Source organism: Schistocerca serialis, chromosome 1 (genome assembly GCF_023864345.2).
Source record: "Schistocerca serialis cubense isolate TAMUIC-IGC-003099 chromosome 1, iqSchSeri2.2, whole genome shotgun sequence".
NCBI classification, from domain to species: domain Eukaryota; kingdom Metazoa; phylum Arthropoda; class Insecta; order Orthoptera; family Acrididae; genus Schistocerca; species Schistocerca serialis.
In genome coordinates this window covers 526,841,757-526,857,129 of record NC_064638.1, presented here as the reverse complement: position 1 = coordinate 526,857,129, position 15,373 = coordinate 526,841,757, and the positions used below count along the sequence as shown (strand labels likewise).

The 15,373-nt window shown below is 38.0% G+C and overlaps 1 protein-coding gene across 2 annotated transcripts in view; it reads left to right on the top strand.

The window, feature by feature from the left end:
• The window catches only part of LOC126474770 (cleavage and polyadenylation specificity factor subunit 5), a 110,875-nt gene that overhangs the window by 82,472 nt on the left and 13,030 nt on the right, over positions 1 to 15,373 (top strand). The window lies entirely within an intron of this gene.

Below are 15,373 nucleotides of genomic sequence, written 5' to 3'. Positions count from 1 at the left end.
GTATAAGGACGTAAGAAAGCTGCAACTGAGCAGGAAGTGACCCAAAGTTGCAGTCTGTCCCCAACGTTGTTCAGTCTGAATGTTTCACAAGCATTAAAGGAAACTAAGAAGAAATTTGGAAAGGAAACTAGAGATCATGGAGAAGAAGACATTTGATGTTTTCCAATGACTTTGTCACTGTCAGATAAAACAGAGGACCTGGAAGAGAGGTTGAACAAAATGGATACTGTCTTGAAAATATAAGATGAACATCAGCAAGAGTAAAATGAGGGTAGTGAAGTGTAATCAAATTAAATCAGCTGATGCAAAGGGAATTAGACTAAGAACTAAGAAATTAAAAGTTAATAGATGAGTTTTGCTATTTGGGCAGTAAAATAAGAGATGATACTGTAGTTGAGAGCTTGGCTTAATAAGAAAAGCATTTCTGGAGAAAAAAAGTAAATTCATAAGCACATAACAATTTCTTCGGAAGTCTCTACTGTAGTTATTTGTCTGGAATGTAGCCTTGAAGAGAGTTGAAATGTGGGCAAAAAGCAATTAAGATAAGAAGATAATGGGTCTTGAATTGTGGTGCTATAGAAGAATGCTGAGGACTAGATAAATAAATTGAGTAGCAGTTTAGGTACTGAATCAAATTGGGAGACAAATTTATGGCACAACATAACTAAAAGAAGGGATTGGTTGATAAGAGACATCCGGAGGCAACAAGGACTTATCAGTTTGGTAATTGGAAGGGTGGAGGGCAAATATGGTAGAGGGAGACGAAGAGATGAATACAGGAAGCTGGTCCAAATTTATAGTTAAGCAGAAATTAAGAGGATTGTGTGAGATAGAATAGCATGGAGAGCTGCAACAAACCAGTCTTCAACTAAAGATAATGGCAGCAACAGTAGTACATGCTTTTTCCAATCAAACTGTCATAAATGGAGAAGACTTTAATCATCCATCAGTTAGTTATACCTACATTTCTGTAGGTGTTGGGTGTGGCAAGACATTCTCTGATAATTACATAAAATAGATAGTGCAGTAGCCCACTCATGAAGGAAACATATTAGGTCTAATGCAACAAATAGCCTTAACCACTTTGAGGATATCCACATTGAAAATGGTACCAGTGACCATGAGGCAGATATATCAGGAGTGATTACTGCAGTACAAAGAGCAGCAAAAATAAGTAGAAAGACATAAACGTTCAGCAAACTAGATAGACAGTAGTGTCGTATTTCATAAATATGTTGATCGAAGGATGAATATCACTTTTGCACCCTCGCATAGATCCTGAAGAATCTGAACGGGCATATGCTCGAAGACAGATTGCCAACTGCCACATGAAAGCTTCCTTTAAAAATGTAAATTGTGACCATTAAATAAAGCCTTTAGAAATGCACGACGACATCCTATGTATCATTCCCATAATGACAGTGAATACAAGAATAGGCTATTTGCACTATGGTCACTGAGGGCATTTTAGCAATCATTCTTTCCACATTCTGTATATGGGAGTGGGAAGAAGCCATAAGAAGTGGTACAGTGGTTTTGTGGGGTGTAGATATAAACACAAGGAAACGTCACTTTTATCTTACCTGCAACAAAATATAGCATTATCATCAAACCACTTAACTTGTTGGAGATAATGGTTAATTTTCAATGAAACTCAAGTGTCCGTAATGTGTTGTTGGTGTACATTTGTAAGCAGATTATGTGATCTCTCAGCTAAAAAAATGCGCGCGCGCACACACACACACACACACACACACACACACACACTTCTCAGAATAAACCAACACAGTGAGTGTAATTTACCTTGTATATCAATAAGTGTTTGTTTCTTATAAACTGCTAATTCTGTTCAGTTGCGGTGAAAGATATTAATGAAACAGGCAAGAGCTGCTTTTGAGAAAATCAAATGTTTCCAATACAGAGGTTATCAATAGCAAATGTTGACAATAAAGAGGTTATTTACAGCACGTGCAGAAATTGAACTGCTGTTATAGGCATACTGAAGGATATGAGAAAGTAGGTAGTGATTGAGAAGGGAATAAGAGAGGGTTGTAGCTTCTCCCCATGTTATTCAGTTGAAGAAATAAATTATGAAACAGAGGTTTATAAATTATATAATTGCCAAATACATTGTCAAGTGAACGGGATGGGTGTGTCAAAAACATGTTATAACAATAGTATGAATAAAAATAAAACAGATAATGGAGGTAAGTTGAATCGGCAAGTGATGCTGAGTGGATTAGATTAGGAAACAAGATACGGTATGTATATGAGTTTTGTTTTTTTGGATAGAAAAATTACTTATGGCAGATGTAAAGAGGACGTAAAAAGCAGGTGCACGAAAATAAGTGCAATTTTCTTAATAGATATATGTTAATAACGAATATAAATTTAACTTAGTTTTATTCTGAAAGTATTTATCTTGATTGTAGCTATATTTAAAGTGAAATGCAGATGGTAAACAATAAGAGGAAAATAGATACTTTTGAAATGTGATGCTACAACATACTATTGTATGTGGATAGTTCCAGTAATCAATGAAGAGGTATTGAATTGTAGTGGGGAGTAGGAGGTTTTTGATCTGCCTAAAAGAAATGATGAAGCATCACACAGTAGTTGGTTTTGTACTGGAGGACCGTGTCGAAGATAAAATTGTAGATTAGATTCAAATGTATTTAGGTTGCAGTATGTAAGTCATTAGGAAAAGATTGGCACATGATAAATTTGAAGAAATGCATCATACTAGTCTTCAGATTACTATAAAAAGAACAAAAAATAGGGCCGGGTTGTCAACAGACAGTAACACGAACAAATTTGTCGCAGTCTTTTTGTGGTGATGTCGGAATGAAGCTGAGGTGAAATGTTACCTTCCATGCAATAATTTTTTTGCCTTGTCCCCTCTATGCCACTATTGTGTTTCACAGTCAGTATCCTATGTGTTTTCTGTGAATGTAATGGTCTGTACAGTTTTTAGTACACACAGTTGTATTATACTAAATTATTTACTAGAGTAATTTTTTCAGTTATAAGTTATAACTTTTTTTCTGAACCTACCCAAACGTATTTCATGTTATAATATTTGTAAAGCACCTCTTTCTTAATCTAACAGCTGCACCCAGCAATTTTTTTGTCATTTCTGTTTGGCAACTTGCCAGTGTGTTAGAGGGGCTACACAAGATATGTCCTGTTTTCCGTTTTTTGGGTTTTATCTTTAAAAATGTAATGCTTACCACTTTCATTGAAGTGGGACGTGACTTGGACATTAATGTAGAAAACCTTTTCTTTTGTTTTTCTCTGTGCATGCTTGAAGAGTTATTCCCCGCATCACTTGCAATTTTTCTCCACTAACTTGGTTTAGAAATTACGCTTCAGTTAAGAGAATATGTGTGTGTGTTGGGGGGGGGGGTTTCATTATTTAACACTATAAATGTTAAAACAGAGATTACTATTTATGAACAAAACCCCAAAATTCCGTTGAAGCTGTTAGTAAAATATCTTTAAACTTGAGAAGGTAAAACTGGTACACTTGCTAACTGCTGTCCAACTAACTCCTTTTTTTTTTTTTTTTTTTTTTTTTTTTTTTTTTTTTTTGAGATGGAAAAGTCAGATTTTAACTTAGAAGATAGTTGAAAAAATTATTGTACTATGCAAGTTGTTGTTTAAATGAAATATTGAACTAACCCTGAAACAGCCTTGCAGTTTCATAAAAAGGACACACACACACACACACACACACACACACACACACACACACACACACACACTCTTTCATGTAATAAATTTCCGAGCGAGTAATGTGTATTCATAGCACAGGACATTATGCACAACAGTGTTCTAATGAAGTGTACATTTGAATTTTCTCTCATTATTAATGATGGTTAGCTGTCTTCCACTTGTCATCCTTTCTTTCTAATCATTGTAGTAAGCTGTATGTCAGCATAAACATGTAGTTAATGCTTCATGTTTTGTATTTGGAATTTGATATAATGCTTCACAATTACTATACATGTAATTGAAGTCCATCTGTATAGCAAAGTAATTAAATTATAAATTTGCATTAATTTGTGGCAGTGAATTGTGTGTACAATTGCTGAAACATCAAGTGCATGACAAATGTCTTTCAGTAACTAACATCTCAGTTGATGGCATATTTTAAGCAGTTTGTGAATTGATTTTGTTTTTTGTTCCTTCCAGAATTAATTTGCACACCAATTACTGTATTACATTGTGTAATACTTTACCTCCGGTAACATCAGTTATGGACAGTTTCTTTTCAAAAAAATTAAAAAAAAAGCTTCTCATAGTGGTGGGAGTCTTCTCTTTGCACTGTAATTATCAAAATATTTCAAGATCTGCTAATACAAAAAATTATAGCTTGGTTCTCCACGATTTGTAGGATGCAGTTATGCCAAATTTTAATCATCACAGCCAGATTCAATAATTCATAAATTGATATTTTTGTTTTGGGCAATATGATGACTACTTGAAACTGCCAATTCACTCTTGCTTATGCAGAAATTGTTTGATAGCATAATATGGGTATTAATAATTGACATCAAATTCACTATCCAACTGCTGCCATTTTGCTGCTTATCTCTCGAGGGATGTTGTACGTGATTAATAATTTTGGGTAGCCATAGCAGATTTTAAAAAGTGCCCCTTTGAATGATGTTTCATTTCACAGTGTTAACATAATGGTTTTCTGTTATTGCTGTGCAGGTTTTAAGGATAGGCTATGCCGAATATTATTAGACACAGTACACATAGCTACCTTCTTCATTTAGTTATGTTATGAAAATGCAGCGGAATAAAATTTCACTTTCTGATCAAATTTTGCTTTTGTCTTGTGGCATGTTTAATAGTGACTCCTCTGTAAATTACAAAAAAAAGAAGTTACTGGGCCAATAGAAATTTTATGGTTGTTCCGTAACTTCATGCTTTTCTTATTTCATAGTAAATGTTCCTTCAGTAAAGTGAAAATCAATACCATTGTATTACACAGCACATTTTGAGAATGACACCTATGCTGCTGGGTGGAAATTTTTCTGGATAACCTGGAATTCTCGGGGAATTGTGTGTTTTTAACTTTAAGAATTGCAATTTAATTTTTTTGGGCTTTATAAGTAACAAATTTTGAAATTCTTAATATTTCATTGTGTGTTAATTATATTAATCTTATTCCATATACATTGATGTTTAAAAAAAAAAAAACAAAAAACAAAAAAACAAACAAACTTGGTTAAACCACTGCTTATTGGCCAGTATGTCTCATGCAAGGGAAGAATAGTTGTTATTGTAGTGTTAGATTCCCTCCTCATCGCCCAACCATCTGTCTCGTTACTTTATCAGGAGCTTCTTATGAAATCACGTTGGAATTTTTAGGGGAATTCCCCCACTCATACTTTGCAAGTCTTAATGCGCGCTCTCTCTCTCAGCATCTTCATAAATTGGACAAAATTCACTACCTTTGTTTCTAAGCAGTTATTGAATTTATTCAATGATTTATGTGCAGTGCAAGTACTACGTCTAGGAACCAATACTGAGGAGGAAAGCTATGACCACCACGTACACTCTGGTTTAACTTCTATAAGGTGGCTTACCAGTTTAAGCGGGAATGACTTAGGAATGGCCTCATAAAGAAGTCCTAGGAAATGGTTTCAAATTTAGATGACAGTGTCGGTAGAATCTACTCAGAGTTGTATACTAACACATACTGAAACTTTAGAAAAACAGTAGAGCATTAACTGGCCAACTCGGTTTAATGTTACAATTGCAGTCTGTGCACAATGTGGAGGTTGATATCGACATGCACATTTTCTGATGAAACATGATTGCATTTGTTGGAGTATGTGAGAATAATTGACATTAGGCTTTTGAAAATCCTATTTGATAACATTAAGAGGCACTGCATTCATTTTTCAGAAAAGTAACAGCTAACAAAAGATGTAAAGTTATTTCATTCAAGACAGTTCAATAGCACACACCGCCAGCGCTTCTGTGGCAGTGAGGGATTTACTTTTGATTATAACACAACACTTGTCATATGTGAAACCCATTTAGCAATCCTCAGATTTTTTTTCCAGACTGTTGGAAGCTTTATTTTCCAGAAGCTCCCTGAACTTGTTTCATCTCCATTTATTTCTTTAGCTGGCTGTCCAGTCCTTCCATCAGCTACATGGAACAGAAGAGCTCGCCGGGTACTTTGTCTTCATTCTTGGTCGTACTATTTTCTTTTCCTAAAGTGAGTTCATTGTGCAAACCAAAGTGCCAACTTGCTCGGTGTTCACAAAAGTGGCCTGCTGATTGAAAAGGGAAGAGAAGAATTTTAAATCCATCCAGATTTATGTTTTATATAATTTCCTGAATCACTAGAAGCAAATGCTAAGATTTCATTCATCACTCCTCCCTAATCAGAGCTTGTGCTCAGTCTCTAATGATGATGTTTACAAGACATTAACCCCTAAATTACCTTTCTTCCTCATGAGAAAACTGTCTATACCTTTTATTTTCTTTATTTTGTATTTCAGTTCAGAAGTTGTTGCGAAAGCATTATCAGTTTCTTTCAAACCAGTATTCCTTACAGGTTGCGTCTTAATCAAACATACAATCTTCATTTTCACCAAGGAAACTTTGTGCAGTGCTTATTTTCACTTCCAACTGTAGCTGTTATTTTTACCTTCGGCTTCTGCTTCTGCTTGTGTTTACAACTATTTCTTAGAGACCTGGTGAATATCTTCTTCGTTATTGGTACTCTTTGCCATAGATCCTTCCATTCTAGGAAGGGGCTATGAAAGCGTGCTTTGAACAAGTGATGACTCTCCTCTGTATGGATGCTTAGTAGATAACCTAAAGTACCAAAAATTAAGAAAGCAGGTAAAAAGGTATTTCATCGGGGCAGTTGTTCTGCAGACTGAACATTTTTAAAAATCTGTAAGCACGAATTGTAAGGTATTGGTGTTCATGCATTTTAAATTGGAAGATTGACTCATTTTTCACACAAAACCTCATATACATTCAAACTTACCTAGAAAAATTAAATTTATCCGTTTTGTTTGATAGTAGCATGTTGTGCTGACATAATACTCTACAGCATTGTTCTGGCATTCATATGGAACACAACAATGGGGTAACTGCAGCACACAGTGAACCAGTGAAATTAGAGAGACCGCACACCAAAAGTTTACCCCCTTTTAACATTGTATTACTTATTAAAATGTTTGAAACATTACTTCCTAACCATGAAACAGTGGTCCGGAATGGGTGTCATTTACAGACTTAACAAGTATTGATAATTGGTGTATTTTGTCTATAGGCCAGTAGGGAGTTGCAACTAATAACAGCACACATTATTTAGTGAAAGCTCACATTATTTAGTGAAAGTTCCATGTTGCTACAGTTTTATACCCATATTCTTTCACACTTGGCTCGAAAGGCAGGCTTCTAATATTTAATGCTTTTTTACCACAGTTCAGAGTTGCTTTGTTAGAGATGATGGCAACAGTGTAAATAAAAACCTGAAAATGTGTGGTCTGTTTGTGTAGTGGATGCCTTCTGTGGCCATAAGGAAATCTACATACATACGAAGTGTGGCGGAGGGTACCCTGTACCACTATTAGTAATTTCCTTTGCCACTTTACTCACAAATAGAGTGAGGGAAAAACTACTTTTTATATGTCTCAGTATGAGCCCTAATTTCTCGTACTTTACCTTTGTGGTCCATATGCAAAATGTAGTTGGCGGTAGTAGAATCGTTCTGCAGTCAGCTTCAAATGCTGGTTCTCAATTTTCTCAATAGTGTTTCTCGAAAAGACATTGCGTTCCATTCAGGGATTCCCAGCTGAGTACCCGAAGCATCTCGGTAATACTTTCATGTTGTTCAAAGGTGCCAGTAACAAATTTAGCAGTCTGCCTCTGAACTGCTTAGAAGTTTTTCTTTAAACCAAATCTAATTCAGATCCCAAACACTTCAGCTGTACTCAGCAATGGGTCACACTAGTGTCCTATATGCAGTCTCCTTTACAGATGACTCCCACTCCCAAAAGTCTCCCAATAAATCAAACTTGACCATTTGCCTTCCCTACCACAATCCACATGTGTTCGTTCCATTTCGTATCACTTCGCAGCATTACACCCAGATATTTAAATTGTGTAACTATCAGGCAGGACGCTACTTTTTTTAAATTTATCTAAATTTAGAGCTGTCATTCATCACACAACTAGAAACTTTGTCTTAACATCTTCTATCCTCCTAAAGTCAATTGACGATGACACCTTCCCATATACCATGGCATCATCAGCAGACAAATGCAGATTGCTCCCCACCCTATTCCAGATCATTTACATATATCGAAAACTATAGTGGTCCTATCACACTTGCCATCAAGTAAAACGTGCTGGGTTCTATTACTTATGAAGTCTTCGAACCAGTCAACGTATCTGGAACCCATTCCATATGTTCATATCTTTGTTAACAGCTTGTACAATAGCAAATGTTTTTTGGAGGTATGTAATATCCATATTTCACGGTATCATTTCAGAAAAGGGTGAGCTGAGTTTTGCGTAAGTGCTGCTTTCTAAAGCAATTATGATTTGTGGACATAAGCTTTTTGGTCTCTAGTAAATTTGTTATAACTGAAATGAGAATACGCTCAAAAATTCTGCAGCGAAGTAATATTATGGATATTGGTCTGCAATTTTGTGGGACCGTTCTTTTACCCTTCTTATATACGGGAGTCACGTGCACTTTTTTTCAGTCACTTGGGACTTGCGCTGTGTGAAATATTCACAACAATTGCAAGCGGAATCAGGGGCCATTGCCATAAAACCAAATTGGGATGACATCTAGCTCTGGTGAATTATTTGTTTTCATCTCTCTCTGTTATTTCTCTACACCAAGGATACCTGTTAGTATGTTGTCCTTATAGGAGTCTGTGCTGTGGTCAAAGGTATGTTTGCGTGATTCTCATGCATGAATGATTTCTGAAATGCAGAATTTAAAACTTTAGTTTTTGTTTTGCTACCTTCTACTGCCACAACAGACTGGTTAACGAATAACTAGGTGGAAGCCTTAGATTCACTTCATGATTTTACTCAGAACCAGAATTTTCTCGAGTTCTCGGACAGATCTTTCACTGAGGTAGGACAGTGGTAGGTGTTGTATGCTTCAGGCACAGATCTCTTTACAGTAACATAGATCTCTAATGATCTTTTCCTGTTGTCATTTGCATGTTCTCTTTTGAACCAAGTGTGCAACAGCCTTTGCTTCCTTGGCATTTTGTGATTTTTCTTGGTAAACCATGGTGAGTCTTCTCCGTCGTTAATCCACTTACTAGGCACACAATTTATGATCTGTTTAAACTTTGCCCATAATTCCTTACACTTCTCATATTGTTCATTGCTCAAGTAATCCGTAGCTCATGGTCTAGTGGCTAGCGTTGCTGCCTCTGGATCACGGGGTCCTGGGTTCGATTCCCAGCCGGATTGGGAATTTTCTCTGCCTGGGGACTGGGTCGGTGTGTTGTCCTCATCATATATCATCATTTGTGACAATGGCTAGATTGGGCTGTGTGGAAAAAATGGTCTGTATGTAAAAAATGGTCTGTGTGGAAAAAATGGTCTGTGTGGAAAAAATGGCCTGTGTGGAAAAAATGGCCTGTGTGGAAAAAATGGACTAAACACTCTCCTAGTCTTCTTGACTGGTTTATTAACTTTTGTAACCATATTTGCTCTGATGATGTCATGACAACTAATCACTGTCCCTACACTGATACTATCCATAAGGTCCAGCATGTTTGTAGCTGCAAGGTTTAAAGTATTTCCATTGTGTGTGGGCTGGTAAACTAGCTGCTCATGACAGTTTTTGGAAAACATGTTCAGAAATACTTTATAAGGCAGTTTGTCTGTACCCTCGTGCATTGAATCCATAGAAGTCCCATTCTATGCTCAGCAGGCTGTGTCCAACTAGTACTGCATAATCTGGGTTTTTATCTGCTACGGGCTGTAGACTCTTTGATTGACCAGAGAACTGTCACGGCGGAATCAGGTGGCTGGTAAAAACATCCAACAATTAACTTGATTTCACCTAGATCTGTTACACGCAACCAGCTAACTTCGCTGTTGCACTCAATTTCGACCTCAATAGAGACAATATTTTTGTCAACTGCAATGAACACTGCTCATAAGGCATCTAATATGTCTTTCTGATATATGTTCCATCACTTGCTAAGTATCTTGGAGCCTTCTGTGAGGGTTGTACCAAAAGTACAGTTCCCATATTTTTTACAAACAGAAAACATTGTTTATTGTTATTAATTTATACACCATTGAAAAGCTTACACTTTTGTCTGTTTTTCGACATAGTCACCATTTTTTTCGACACTCTTTTGAAGCCAGTACTCAAGCTTTTGTATTCCTAAATTTAAGTAGTCTCACCCCAACGCATTGAGGAAGTTCGTAAACCTCTGCTCGGACTTCATCGCTCTTGAAGCATTTGCCACCTAAGTGCTACTTTAGCTTGGGGAAGAGGTTATAATCTCTGGGGGCTATTTCCGGGCTGTACGGGGGATGGGGCAGAACAGTTCACCCAAATTTCTTCAAAAGCTCCTGTTTGACGAGCGACGTGGGGTAGAGCGTTGTCGTGAAGAAGCACTACTCCTCCATCAGTCATCCTCTCCGGCAATTCTGTATTGCTAACCAGAGTTTGGTCAATGTTTCAAATATCTGTCTGGGTTTACTGTCGTCCCAGGTTGCATGAAATCGATGAGGAGTGCCCCCTCTCAATCCCAAAACACAGTCGCCATAACGTTTCCTGCCGAATGCGTTTGTTTGAATTTATTTGGTGACGGTGAACCGGAGTGACACCACTAATGAGGTTGTTGTTTATTTTTGGGGGTGTAATGAAACATCCACGTTTCATCTCTCGTGATGATCGTCGAACAACTTCTCCTTGTTGCCTTCCCCCCCCCCCCTCCCCCCCCCACCCCCCCCCCCTCCCCCTCTCACATTGTTGAAAAAACTTGCAAGCACAGTCAAGCTGTTACTCCGTGTGTCCATCAGTCAGCATCTGGGTGACCCAGTGAGCGCACACCTTGCGATAACCCAAAGTTTCTGTTAAAATTCTTTCAGTTGTGCTATGGGAAGCTTCAGGAATGGGCAACACGTTCACGGACAATGACCCTCTGATCTTTGAGCAACTCGCTGCTGATTTTCTGGATAATCTCATCCAAAACCGGTGGTCTTCCACTCTGTCCTTCATCGTGAACTTTGGTGCAGCCCTCAGCAAAAGCCCTGCACCATTTGCTGACATGCTGAACGGACATGCACTCTTCACCATAAACCTCAGTCATTTGCCGATGAATCTCCATGGCGATCAGCACTTCCATCTCTGTCAAGCCAACACTGAGCAAAGTAGCAAATCATGGAGAGGCAGGCTCAATGGTGGGGGAACCACACCCACAAGGCTGTAGCTCATTGGGAACCTTACTTTTGGTACAACCCTGTTACCTTGGTTTTTCAGTGGGTTGTCAGTTCCAAATGAGGCTAATTGCTAACTGATAACTATGTTCTTCAGAAATTGATACTGTTTCCTTAATATCAGACAAGACCAGTGCTGCATGGTGGAAAAGTAAGCATCTTAAAAAATGTTGCAAGAGACATTATTCTGTTGCTGATGTCGGTAAGCTCCCCATTTTGGTACCATCATAGTCTTTATTGGTTATTGTGTCCCAAAGTCCTAATAATTCAAAATTTTGTGTGATTTATTTATCAGTGCTTTTTAGATGTCTCCCAAAATCCTCCGACACACTTTCTCGATATTGTTACAGGAATTTATATTAAAAAATGGGCATAAACATTAGATCCAATGTTTAGAATATCAGCCTAAATGTTGACCTTCAGAAAAATACCTATTCAGTATCTGATTATTAGCAATAAAATTCTTATTTTCCCGTATATTAAGGTGATGTTGCATCCAGTGACTGGAAATATGCTTGACACGAAGACTTAAATGCAAAATCTCAAAGGGCTCCATCAGTCTCAAGAGTTCATACAGTCATGTGCTGACAGATGCAGCAAGAATTCTGTTGACGAATCCCTCTGTTAATACAAAGTGTAGTGTTCCATAGTGACTGCTGCTGAGTGTCTAAACTTAGTTTCTCTTAATTAGAGTAATAGAATTGGTGAGCTTCTATGGCCTTGGAAGAACTGTCAGCTTCAGCCTCTCATGACAGTGATGCTCACTAAACCCCATGTTGAGTGAGGGACAGTTGAAAACGATTAAAGTTTGTCTTTTGTCACATGTATTCCTTTACTTCCCTGTTCACTTCCCATTTTGCTCTCTTCCCTTACTTCTCTCTTCACTTTTCGTACACCTGCACTTCCAAATGAAATATTAGTGACACTAGATGGGTTGCAACATGTGAGGTAGAAGAGTTGCCACAGTCATCTCTCAGGTTTTATCAGCAAGGTTCATTAGTATTGTATTTGCAGGTGTACAGCTGAGTAGTTGTTTCCATTTTTGCATAATATTTTGACAGCTGATCCAACCATCCCCTTAAGAGCTGTGAGGTTCGCTTTTGTGTGTACTCACTGTCCGGACTCCAATCCGACTGGCTGGAGTCCAGGAAGTAAGTACACATAACAGCACAATCTGAAGCAGAATGGGCATAAACATTAACTAAAAGTAACACTAGAACTGCCAGAACACAGGACAAGCCTATCTGCGATACTTCATGTGTGGTTAGTGTGAGTTAGTTGTAGCGTTAGCCTGCTGTGCAGAGGGTTTTGGATTTGAAACCCCCTGACAACACATTTTTAAAATGTATTATGCGTGAAGTGTTTTGGCAATCTACTTTCACTTTGTTTCTTTGAAAGTAATGAACCTATAGTGTACATTTGTGGTTTCATAGAATATATCAGAGCTGAAAAATAAAGAAACAGTTGCAATAATAATAATAATAATAATAAGTACATAACACTCTCTCTCTCTCTCTCTCTCTCTCTCTCTCTCTCTCTCTCTCTCTCTCTCTCTTGCACACACGCATTCATTCACTCATGACAGCCTCCACAGTTGCAAATATCTAAAACGGTGAAGAAAGTGGATTCAACAAGGAGATGTCTGTGGGTGGCACTTTTCCAACTAGAGGTTTCTAAAGATATTGTAGAGGTTGTACTGTCTGTTCACGCAACAGTCCATGAGTACACAATTATTCCATTGCTTTCACAGGTGAGCAAACTTGCTCCAAAGCTGTTTGTGGTCCTTCAAGAACCTTGTTTTTGAGGTACTTGTACACATCAATCCATGTTACCAGCACCAAACTTAATAGTCCACTCTCACTCCTCTGGTAAATGACCCAAGAAATGTTGAGGACATTTCTACAAGAAGCGGTAGTGCAACAAATCGAAACACATTGACTTTTGAACATTATGTACTACTTTTTAATCTTATTATTTTGTTTATTATTATTATTATTATTATTATTAATGTTATTGCAATTGCTTCTTTGTTTGTCTGTTCAGATTGTTTATTCTGTGAAACTGCAAATGTACTTTGTAGGTTTACTACTTTCAAAGAAATAAAGCAAAATTAGACTGCCAAAATACTTTCATGCATAATACGTTAAAAAAAACCTTGTTGGGGGGGGGGGGGGGGGGGGGGGGGGATTCAAAACCAAGACCCTTCGCATGACAGTCTAATGCTCTATCAACTCACCCACACTAGCCACACGTATAAAGGAATCACAGATATGCTTTTCCTGTGCTCTGGTAGTTCTGGTGTCGCTATTAATTAACGTTTATGCCTGTTCTGCTGGACAACAGCACATAGCTCAAACTGAATCATAGTTTTGTTTGATACCTTGTTGACAAAACATTTGTTACAGCTCTGAGTCTCTGACATCTGGAGGTTTGGGTGTCAGCTGCACACCTGTATGTAAACAATGTGGTATTGGCACTTTTATGCCATGTTCCATACAATTCTGAGTGGTAATCATGAATTATCAAAATGCATTTTCTTAGACTATCAGTACAATGTTTAGCATTTGATGTGTTCAATTTTCTTATAACTTATTATTTTCTCAGCAGTTCTGTTAATGAGACACTTTCAAGATTTCAGCCGTGTGATCAAGAGTTTATCAGTTGTTTTGAATGGCCTCTTGTGGATGCTTTACTTCATATAGGTTTGTGATGATTTAAGGGTGTACCTCTAGTTTTCTGAAAGAGTCATCTCCAGTAAGTCAGATACACACTTACCATGTTTGCTTAATGTGTCTGGAAGCTGTCATGGAGAGAAACTCCCCCACAGATGTTGATTGGTTTAGCTTTAATTGAATTACTTTATCTGGTGAAATTTTGATTTTTGCATACTAGCACCGAACTTCATAAAATTTGTGGTAAATTTTTTTCTCTAAATATTGACTTAAGAATTGTACAGCATGTTACTACAGCTCACATAAAACTGAGTAGCAGTATTGATCAGTTTTACACTGAGGTGACAAAAGTCGTGGTATACAACCTAATAATGTGTCTGTCTCCTTTGGTGCAGCAACTCGATGTGGCATGGTCTCAAGTAATTGGAAGTCCCCTGCAGAGATATTGGACCATGCTGCCTCTGTAGCCATCCAAAACTGCAAAAGCGTTGCCGGTGCACGATTTTGTTCATGAACTGACCTCTTGAATATTTCTAGTAATTGTTTGAGAGATTCATGTCAGGCGATCTGGGTGGCAAAATCATTCGCTCGAATAGTCCCGAATGTTCTTCAAACAGATCACAATCAATCATGGCTTGGTGACATGGCGCCTTGTCGCCCATAAAAATTCCATCTTAGTTTGTGAATCTGAAGTCCACGAATGGCTCAAAGTAGGCGAACATAACCATTTCCAATCAATGATCGGTTCATTTGGACCAGAGAACCCACTCCATTCCATGTAAACACAGCTCACACCATTATGGAGCGACCACCAGCTTGGACGATGCCTTGTGACAACCGGTGTCCATAGCTTCATGGGGTCTACACCACACTTGAATCCTACCATCAGTTCTTACCAACCGAAATCGAGACTAATCTGACAAGGCCATCGTTTTCAAGTCATCTGGGATGCAATCAATGTGGTCACGACCCTGGGAGAGGTACTTTGGGCCATGTTGTCTTGTTACCAAAGGCACTCGTGTCAGTTGTCTGCTGCCATAGCCCATAAACACCTAAGTTTGCTGCACTGTCCTAACAGATAAGTTCGTCATATGTCCCACATTAATTTCTGTGGTTCTTTCACACAGTATTGCGTGTCAGTTAGCACTGACAACTCTACATAAATACTGCTGCTCTCTGTCGTTAAGTGAAGGCCATCAGCCGCTGCAGTGACCGTGGTCAGAGATAAT